At 39.2% G+C, this 11,350-nt stretch overlaps 1 long non-coding RNA gene across 1 annotated transcript; it reads right to left on the bottom strand.

Annotated features, from left to right (window-relative positions):
• Window positions 1–232: 232 nt before the first annotated feature.
• Window positions 233–10,335, bottom strand: LOC116505504. The gene is made up of 3 exons (XR_004254951.1): window positions 10,300–10,335; window positions 7,613–7,721; window positions 233–690 (listed from the first exon to the last, which is right to left on the bottom strand). It is a non-coding gene; the product is annotated as an uncharacterized LOC116505504 (long non-coding RNA).
• Between the last annotated feature and the right edge of the window lie 1,015 nt (window positions 10,336–11,350).

The raw sequence follows: 11,350 nt of genomic DNA, 5'->3' as shown, positions 1-11,350 counted from the left end.
CATGTCGTTTGGTTACAAGTGTTTTAACATCTACATCTTCAAATAATATTTACCGTCTCAGATGTTTCATCTAAAATAACTAAAGGCCTCATTTTCATTCTACAATATATATTCAGTTAACATTAGCATTATTTTTCCCCAGAAAGTATACTTATATTCATTGTTATCCTTGCATTTCATACCTTCAAACAAAGATCTTATTCCTTGATTTTTCAACAAGACGTCGCTGCCTATATATACCAGTTTTCATTTGTTCCCTTATTAGAATTGCTTATCATCATATCTATTGTTAATGTTGCACTCTTTCTCGACCAACTAATTCTAACTCATGTTTTCATACTCCATTTAATATATTCTATGGAATACATAAAGTAATAACAAGATAAAGATTACCAAATAAAGCATTGCACAGAATGCTAGAATTTACAAGCTACAAGATGTGTAAAAAATGATTGAAAAAAGATGATGGGTAAAAATAAACTTGGTACGGAGAAAAGCAGTGAAATTAATTCGTGTTTAATTCCTGTAATGCTTGTTCTTCCATGTTGTTCTCTGTTTCATTCTTTGCCACCTTCTTGTCAGTGGGTTTAATTTTATATGGATTAGTTATACAGTTCGGCTTTATTCTGCAGGTAGCATGTAATTTGAAATGTAGAAAGAGATTGATAGGTGATGGGCAGGAACAGTGAGCTGGAAGAGAAATTTTAAAAAAGCATCAGATGATGGCAGATAGAATCTCTTTAAGTCCAAGAAGTTTTAAAAAGATGAACTTGTTGAGATGGGAGTTCCTGATATACCTGCCGCTGATACAACATATACAATCATAAAAAGTATTATTAACAAATATTGTTGCTGAAGAGAAGTACACATCATTAATCTCAGTACATAGATATATCTTGAACTCACAAGAATAAGCCCATCTTAGTTTATTTTAATATAACATGGTATGAAATTTATCAAGTGACATGAAAAAAACAGATCTCTCTGGGAGTATACACACACACACACTTGTATATGTATGTGTATATATATATACACATATATTTGCAGATCTTGGTGTATTCGGGTCTTTTCCTTTGTAAGATTGAGAGTTTCTTGGCGACGTTTCAGTGAGTTCCAATTCGCCATCTTCAGGCTGGTGTCTTTGGCTTTGTGCTTGAGTGAGCAAAGCGTGATTGGAGCTGCTGTCTTTCTATAAATATTGGTGTGTGTGTGGAGGCTTTGTTGCTGTAAGCAGGTTGGTTGGCTGTGTTGTTACATCTTAATTAGTTGATGGAGTTGATGTATGCAGATTAGTCGGCTGTTTCGCACCATCCTGTGCGGCTGAGGTACTAGCTGTATGCCCATTAGTCTTTTGTGTTGTAACGACCAGGGTAATGGGCTGTGTGATGACATCCTGAGCACTACTATAGTGATATCCTGAGTCCTGTGCTGCAACATCCTGGGAGTTTGGCTGCGTTGTAACATCCTGAGCCTTTGCATTGTAAACTCCTGAGTTCTGTGATGTAATGTCCTGAGCAGATGGCTGTGATGTAACATCCCAGGCTTTGGTTTGGCTCCGAGTTTGCAGTCTGACCATATGTTCATGGCATGTGTCAGTTTGCTTTGGGTGGGGTTGGAGGGGGGGGTGAAGCAGTTGGTGATGCCACCATGGTTGGGCAGATTTTGCATGGTATTTCATAGACTCCTTGGTTTTCTAGCTGGATCTTGTCTTTGGGGTTTCTTAAGATGTTGGCTATTTTTTTGGTCAGTGTTGAAGGCTGTCTTGATATTGTGTTTGTGGAGAATTTTGCTGATTTTATCTGTGGTTCCTTTGATGTAAGGGAGGAGGGCGATGCCGTTGTCCTGTTCTGTGTCTCGGTTCTTGGGGGGTGTCTCCCTTTGGATTAGGTTGGTAATTGTGGTCTTAATTTCTGTTGGAAATTAATATGTTTGTGAGGGCGTGTAATTCAGTTTTCAGGTGGTCTTTGTCGGCTAGGCGTTTGGTTCTGGAGATGAGGGTCTTGGCTACGGAGTTTATCTGTGCAGGGTGGTGATGGGATTGTGCGTTTAAGTAGCAGTTGGTGTGTGTTTTTTTCCGGTAGATCATGTGTCCTAGGGAGCCATTGGTTTGTTTGTTTGTTTGTTTGTTTTTTGTGGATTAGGACATCCAGAAAGGGAAGTTGGTTGTTAGCTTCTATTTCAATAGTAAATTGTATTTTGTGGTGTAGGCTGTTGAGATGTGTGAGGAAGTTGTCCAGTTTTTCCTTCCCGTGTGGCCAAATTACAAAAGTGTCATCTACATATCTAAGCCAGAGTTTGGGTTTGTGTTCAGATTTATCTAAGGCTTTGGTTTCAAAATGTTCCATGTATAGGTTTGCGATGACGTGTGAGAGGGGTGATCCCATAGGTGCTCCTTCTATCTGTTTGTATCTTTGTCCATTGTGGATGAAGTATGCATTGGTTAGGCAGTGGTTGATCAGATCTAGGCTCTGCTTAGGTGGGGTTGTATTTGTTTTGGATAGCTGTCAAGGCTTCTTTAATAGGCACTTGGGGGAAGAGGGATATGACATTGAAGCTCACGAGTAGCTCACTGGGTTGTAGGTTTTGTTTCTTTATTGTTTCTATGAAGTGGAGTGAGTTTTTTACGTGTGATGATGATGGATTCTGCGTTGGGATGAAGTTGTTTGGTGAGGAATTTGGCAAGATTCTGTAGAGATGAGCCTATGGAGCCGACTATGGGTCTGAGTGGTGTTCCTTCTTAGTGTATCTTGGGGAGGCCATAGAGTTTGGGGCATCTGGAAGATTTCTCTCTGTGGATGATTCTTTGCTGGATCTCTTCACTGATGGGAGAGGCTTTTATTTTGGATTTGGTGGTTTTTTCCAGGTAGGTGGTGGGGTCTGTGTTTAGAGGTTTGTAAGCAGGGTCTTGGAGTGGGTTGGATAGTTTGGCTTGGTAGTCAGATGTGTCCATCACCACAGTGATGTTACCTTTGTCTGCTGGGAGAATGATTATGTTCTTGTCTTCCTCAAGTTGGTGAGTGTTTTTTGTTCTTCTTTATGTAAGTTGCGTCTGGGTGGATTGCTGGAGCAGAGGACGTTGGTGACTTCAAGTCTGCTTTTATTGGCTTCATCTGGGTTGATTTTGGTTAGGGTAGCTTCAACTCTGCATATGATGTTTTCAGTGGGGATGCGTTTGGGGGCGACTGCAAAGTCGAATCCTTTGGAAAGGATATTGATTTCTGCTACGGTGAGGGTCCTGTCTGATATGTTGTGTACTGTTTGTTTCATGAGCTGCTATGGAGGGGGGTTGGGCTTCTGGTGTTTTTCTAGTCTGGAGTTTGTTGGTGTGTTTGTCTGTCTTGTAGGAGGTTTCTCTTTCAGCTCTCCAGAGGGCTAGTTGTTTGGATTTGTCCCAGAGTGCTGGGTAGATTTTTTTTTTTACTGAGTTTGAGGTGAAGAGTGAGTAGGTCCCTGTTGGTTTGGTCTAGTAGGAATCTTTTCTTGTGGAGTTCGTTTCCTATTAGGGCTAATTCAGTTCTTCTCAGGATCCTTTTGGCGGCTGAGATTTTAGAATGGAATTTTAGTTGGAAGCATGTGGGGATCACGTTTTTGTCTCGGCAGTTGCGTAGGAATGTGAGCTCTTCGGACCACCATCTTATGCGACCTCACATTCCTAAGCAACTGCCAAGACAAAAAAGTATATGTATATTATTTTCAATTTGATAGGAATTAACATATTTTGCATTTTGCACCTGAGCTGAAAAGGGTTTTACCTGAACTAGTTTTAAAAATAATTTCAGTTTGACAACACACTGTAAAGTATGTTACTTGTATGTATTTTTTCTTTTGTTTTGTTGTTTAGTTTCAGAATCTTGACCTTCTCTTAAGATTTTTTTCCTTATAGCATGAAATCTGAGTGACCCTGATTTCAGTGTTTGAAAATTGAGTGTCCTTTTCAGATTTTTCTTTCTTATGAATAGGGCATCTCGTGGACCAAATTGTTTCTTAGACACACCTTAATTTTGTTGTATATTCTTGTGTGAATTATTCTCAAGAATATTTTCAGAGCATGATTCCTTAAGCTTATTGTTCTGTATTCAGTTCACTTCTTTCCATTTATTTTGGGGGGGATTGTCATAAAGGTTGACTTTAGCCAATCATTTGGTATCTTTCCTGTTTCAAATATTCAATTGGAGAGCTGCAGTAAAAATTTCTTCCCATTGTCTTCCAAAAATTTTTAAATTTCTACTGGGATAGCATCAGGCCCTGTGGTTTTTCTAGTTTTTGCTATTTTTATTGCATGTTCAACCTCCGCCATAGTGATGTGTGGTCCAGTTGGTCCTCATGGCTACCATAATTGAATCCACTTTGCTGTGGGTCATTTTCTTCTATTTCCTTCCATCATTCCCAGAAAATCCAAGACTTGAACTAATCTGACCTAACTCTGGGACTACAGAGGCTCCTTAAAGGAGGTCATGCATGCAAGTGATCAATATAAATGTGTACCACATATAAATGTGTGTGTGTGTGTTTGTGTGTATGTGTCTATATGAAGAGAAAACAGTAGGTGTATTTATCTGTGTTTTAAAGGTATTTTTACTTTCTAATAAAAAGATTCAAAATGTTATTTTATGACATAAATTTTATGTTCGAAATATTTTCTTCTTTTTAAAAGAGATTTAAAAAATTGACATTTGGCTAATATGTGACCTACAGCGACAGTTTCCCCTTTTCCTGCTTTGATAATTTGGGAACCTAAGTTTATATATATATTTATATATTTATATATTTATATATTTATATATTTATATATTTATATATTTATATATTTATATATTTATATATTTATATATTTATACATTTATACATTTATACATTTATACATTTATACATTTATACATTTATACATTTATACATTTATACATTTATACATTTATACATTTATACATTTATACATACATACATACATACATACATACATACATACATATATATATATATATCATATTCTTTTTCTATTTTTCCCTATAAATCTTTGTTCTCTCTCTCTCTCACACTCCCTCTCCCCCTCCCTCCCTCCCTCCCTCCCTCCCTATATATTTGTATTTGTGTTGATAAATAAATAAAGAGAGACTAGTATAGATCTATTTCAAGCTATTTAGCTCTCATCAGCTAGCCATACCCTTACTGGGATTCAAACCTGTGCTGTATTGCATCTTATGCAGATGTGTTAACCATTAAGCCACAGAGTTCGACTCCTTATCAGCTAAGCCAGGGTGATAGGTGTCTATATACGTATGTGTGTGTGTGTGTGTGTGTGTGTGTGTGTGTGTGTATGTATGTATGTATGTATGTATATATATATATATATATATATATATATATATATATATATATATATATATATATATATATATATATATATATATATATATATATATATATATATATGTGTTTTCTGAGGTTTTCGCGGGTGTTAGTATGTAGGTCTCTAGTTGTTCGGGTTTTCTCCCGCGTAGAATTGGAGATGTCTTGGCGACGTTTCGACGAAGTCACATTCGTCATCTTCAGGCTGCTGCTGACTACTTCAGGTTTGGTGTTTCCAGGAGTAGTGTGGGATCTTGGCTGGCTGTTTGTTCCTTATAACTGCTGGTAGGGGATTAAATTTTAACTGCCAGTAGGGGATTAAGTTTTAACTGCCAGTAGGGGATTAAAACTGATTGAATGGGGGCTTGGGTGTGTCTTGATTAGGTGGAAGTGTGTCCTTATTTGGTGGAGGGGTGTTCTGTTCTGATTGTTTGGGGGGTTGTGTTTCCTGTGAGGGTGGGAGGGGTTTTGAAGAGGCTGATTGTGCTTTAGCAGTCTGGCTTCTGGTTCTGGGTCGTGCCTCCTCATCAGTTTGTGTTTTTGGTTGTTTTCTTTGTGGATGTTTTTTGGTAGTATTCTGTGTGGCTATAGACCAGGCCCACACTCACAATAGCCACACAGAATACTACCAAAAAACATCCACAAAGAAAACAACCAAAAACACAAACTGATGAGGAGGCACGACCCAGAACCAGAAGCCAGACTGCTAAAGCACAATCAGCCTCTTCAAAACCCCTCCCACCCTCACAGGAAACACAACCCCCCAAACAATCAGAACAGAACACCCCTCCACCAAATAAGGACACACTTCCACCTAATCAAGACACACCCAAGCCCCCATTCAATCAGTTTTAATCCCCTACTGGCAGTTAAAACTTAATCCCCTACTGGCAGTTAAAATTTAATCCCCTACCAGCAGTTATAAGGAACAAACAGCCAGCCAAGATCCCACACTACTCCTGGAAACACCAAACCTGAAGTAGTCAGCAGCAACCTGAAGATGACGAATGTGACTTCGTCGAAACGTCGCCAAGACATCTCCAATTCTACGCGGGAGAAAACCCGAACAACTAGAGACATATATATATATATATATATATATATATATATATATATATATATATATATATATATATATATATACATACTTAAAGTCACAACCCCTGGTATGCCCAAGTATGGGAGGAAGGTCACACTTCCACTCTCTGTCATTAGGCTCGTCACAAGAGACCATCCAGACAGAAACCCAATATTTTTTACTGTTGCCTTTTTTGTTACATTTGTTATATTTATGCTGATAAATAAATAAAGGGAGACTAGTATAGATCTATTTCAAGCTATTTAGCTCTCATCAGCTAGCCATACCCAAGTTTGGGAATCGAACCTGTGCTCTATTGCCTCCCAGGCAGGGAGTTAACCATTTGAGCTACAGAGAACGACTCCTTTATCAGCCAGCCAGGGTGGGAGGTATATACTTAAAGTCACAACCCCTGGTATGCCCAAGTATGGGAGGATATATATATATATACACACACACACATACATACATACATATATACACACACCATACATACACATACATACATACATATACATATATCTAATACATACACACACACACATTTATATGCACATACACATGTTATTGCTCTCATATAATAATTACAGAACATTTATCAGTAATATTTTTAAACAGTAAAGTTTTTTTTTAAATTTACTTGCTTTGTAGATATATTGTAGAGATATAGAGCAAACTGTGCAGGTTAAGCAGTAGGTAGCTGATTAAAACTGAAGCTCAAATTCTTCAAAAACCTGAAGTTGAAAAAGTCAGCATGGAAAAAAAAACCAACAATTTGGCATAAAAGTTCAATAACAAAAATCTACGATTAGTTTTGGGAGCCAAGGACAATCATGCTTGATATTACAACCCAAGAATAACATTAAACATTGAAGACTAAGATATAAGCCTAAAACCAAAGAAGCTTGCCCCAACCTCCTGGCGGAACATATTCATTAAGCCCAAACAGCATGTGTAAGACATCTGTTTATATGATTTTCCTATAGAGAATGGAGTAGGCTAGTTGAGAACAAGGGAATATAAATATATAGCCACCCATTCAGATGCTCCGATATCCAGTTCTCTGTCTCTCCACTTGGGTATCTATAAAGCACTAAATGTTCTCAATTCTTTGTGTAGCACTTTCTGACACAGAGCAAGTTACAAATGCTGTTATTCCAGTGCAATCTGTAAAAAACACCCTACCTTAGTGGATGCTTGAGGTCAATAGGGAAGACATTGAAACTGCTGCTACACAGGAGACCAAACATTTGCTGGATGAAGGCAGAATAAGTCTGATGACCCTGATTCATGGCTTGGAAAGGAAGAAAGAGGAAATGGTGCCTTAGCAAACCTTATTTAAAGTTCAATATATTTTCACTGAGAAAATATTTCTCAGCTATAAGCTGAAAGAATCTGGGAGGAAAAAAAATCCAATTTTAAGAGAAGTTAATAATAGGACCCTGACAGTCCTCTTAAAACTTTATAGTTCAGTAGGTTTCACTGCTAGGAAGATATGTAAGGCACTGGTCCAGGATGATCCTCACTTAGGTAAGTATAATTGTTTCCATTTCTTCCTTTATCTAGCACCTCAAGCATATTCCAGAGAGATTTTCGATGCAGTTTCTGAAATATTCATGAACATAGCTTTAAGATGTTTGGGAAACAAGGAAGAAAATACATTAACCTTCAAAGTAATTTATGTGCTTTTCAGGTTACTGATTTATTAAGACACTTTGTGCACCTGTTCCAGTCATTAGTGATAGATTGTTCCATGGTAAGCCCTCACTCCATCTTAGTTAAATTACTTTTGCTGGTTGGATGGATTATTGGGTTACTTCACAACACACTTCTAATTTGCTGTCTGCTATTTGGAAGCACGTGATATATGTATCAGGTTTGAGACACCGAAGTTAAGCAAATAAATGGCCCTGGAAACAATTCTGCAGCCTTTGTCTTACCATGAAATTGTTCCCTTCAACAGCTTCACAACTAGCATTCACCACTTCTGGGCCCAAAACATCATACACAACCTAGTTCCCACAGCCTTTAGGTATTTGCATTCAGTTCAGTTCAGTTTATTTAGCTTGTATGCCGCCCTACTCCCGGAAGACTCAGGGCAGCTAACAATAAGAAGGGAAAGGGGGGGGGGGTACAAAAATAAAAACAACAATTAAAAATTCAGCAACAGTCATAACGTCGGATGGGGCTGGATAGTTCAACAGCCCCAGGCCTGCCGGAACAGCCAGGTCTTAGTTGCTTTGCGGAAGGCCGGAAGGGTAGTAAGGGTCCGGATCTCAACGGGGAGATCGTTCCATAGGGCCGGAGCAGCCACAGAGAAGGCCCTCCCCCGGGGGGGTCGCCAGCCGACATTGGCCGGCAGATGGAATCCGGAGGAGGCCTAGTCTGTGGGATCTAATAGGTCATTCTCTATGAACTCAGCCATTTCCCTCCCCTTCCTGTCTAGATATAGGGCAGCCAGTGCAAACTGGTGAATAACCAATTCAACCATTTTTCAATTGGAAATTTGGTACATGATATTCTTTTGGTTCACAAAAAAAATATCATTTTGATGGATTGCAAAGATCTTTCTTAAAGGTTCCCAGCTTTGGTTTAGAGATGTTGGAATAGATCATCCTCAGCCCAAATGCCCAAGGACTATGAATGATGGGAATTATAATTATTCAGAAGACTGAATCTTGGGGTATGTGATGTTTAACTGATTGAAATTTCTATACCTGGATACTCAGGAAGAAGTCTCGTTGAGTTAAATGGAGTTTACTTCCAGGAAAGCATGCATAGGATGACAGACTTAGTCATCAGTAACTACATTTCCTAGCAAAAGTATGAGGCCATTAAAGAAACAACATGATGTTTATTAAGCCCTAAGAAATGTAATAAATAGAAAAGTAATAAAATTTATTTTTTTTAAAAGAAATAAAAGAAAACAGTGCCATAATGTGTGATCAGCATAAAATTCTCCAGGAAAGCAATTTCTGCAGGAGAAAAAAAAAGTTACCGGAGAATCACTTGGGAGATAGTGGAGTGAATTAAGCACTGTGGTGGTGCAGTGGTTAGAATGCAGAGGCTAACTCTGCCCACTGCCAGGAGTTGGATCCTGACCGGCTCAAGGCTTCCATCTTCACAAGGTCAGTAAAATGAGGATCCAGATTGTTAGGGGCAATTTGTTGACTCTGTAAACCGCTTAGAGAGTGCTGTAAAGCACTATGAAGTAGTATATAAGTCTGTGCTATTGCTATTGCAATTGAATGGATCTTTGAATCTCTTAGAGTTAAAACCTTCATTTGTGATCTACAAATCTATATATTATATTTGAGTGTGTGCATCTACATATATATATATATTATATATATATTAGCAAACAGTTAATTTTCCTTCTATGAGCAGCAATTTCTCTTGCATGTAATTTTTAGCTAATCAACAGAATGATTTAGGTTACTATAGTTGCAACTACTGTCTCAAAAGCCAGTTTTCTATCATTCTTTCTTAGGTATAAGCATAAATGTTTCCCCATTTTTGTATGGCTGAATTCTTAACAGGTTATTTGAATTTCTTGTAGAATCACAAAACAGTACCTTAGTGGTTTTTTATCTTCCTTTTATCATTCAGATATCAAATTATGGAGGAGCTATTCCTGAGAGCATACAACAAAAGAGAGAGAGGGGGGGGGGAGAGAGAGAGAGAGAGACTGACTGACTGACGGAGACTTTTCTACCCAATAACTCCATATATATTCCGTGTTTCCCTGAAAATACGACTTGTCCTGAAATTAAAGCCTTGCCACATTTTTCACGTGGGCAAAAATATAAGCCTACCCATAAAAATAAAACCCCTGGACAACCCCCCCTCTGGCCAGGCAGAGCACTGCTCACCAACATAGCGGTATCCTGAAGTCGCCAAGCCGCAGGAGCCGGGGGGGGGGCTCCAAACATAACGTCTTCTCCGGTTCCAAACTCCCAAACTCGGCTGCCGAGTCTTCCAGCAGTGGCCGATCTAGGAGTCCGCTCTATGGTTGTGGGCTAACTACTGGAAGACTCTGTAAGAGAGTCTTCCGGACAGAGAGTCTTCCAGCAGCCATCCCACAAACATAGAGTGTACTCCTAGAGCGGTCGCTGCTGGAAGACTTGGCAGCCAAGTTTGGAACCGGAGAAGACATAATGCTCGGAGCGCAGTGGCAGCAGTGGCTGCTGCAGGGAGAGCTGGGCCCAGACATGTTGAGGCTCTGCCTGGCTGGAGAGGGGGTTTGCTGGGCGGTTGCTCGTGAGCTTGGTCACCCCATGGCTGCTTCGCCCCTGAGGCTGTGCCCGGCTCTTCGGGAGCCAGTTCGCAAGGGACCAGCTGCCCGGCAACCCCAAAACCATAAGCCCTCCCCTATAATAAGCCCAAGGCCATATTTTGTATAAGACCCTGTCGCATTTTCGGGGAAACACAGTGTGTTTGTGTGTGTTTATATATAAAATATGTCCTTCAGAGATGTATCTCAGTCCATGCATTAGAAATCAATCATACACACACAAACACCCTAAGGACAAATGAATGTAATGAACTCTTCTGACATTTCCTGGAGAAACAGAATAGGGTCTTCAGGATATATATGCTTGCATTAAACAAATCTAATCTCAACTGTTTCAGTTGCTGCTTCCCTTGGGATGATGTCATTCATGGGCTACATAGCAAACAAAGCAATTCTTTTTCAAGCAATGTCAACAAAAGGCCAGAGGGATGGAAGTGTTGTGTTTGTGTCAGCCATGTCACCTTGTGCCACCTCTTTTCCAAAATGAAACAGGAAAGAACATGAAATTATGTATCTGGGTTTTCTGTTTTCATGGTCTTTGTGAAACAATATTCAGTCGGTGATTTGCTCAGTTTTGTTTGTCGCCAGTAACCAGCCAAGGATTATATTATGTGGATATATCCAATTCC

This window comes from Thamnophis elegans, chromosome 3 (assembly GCF_009769535.1).
Source record: "Thamnophis elegans isolate rThaEle1 chromosome 3, rThaEle1.pri, whole genome shotgun sequence".
NCBI lineage: Eukaryota > Metazoa > Chordata > Lepidosauria > Squamata > Colubridae > Thamnophis > Thamnophis elegans.
This window is presented reverse-complemented; position numbering and strand designations above follow the sequence as displayed.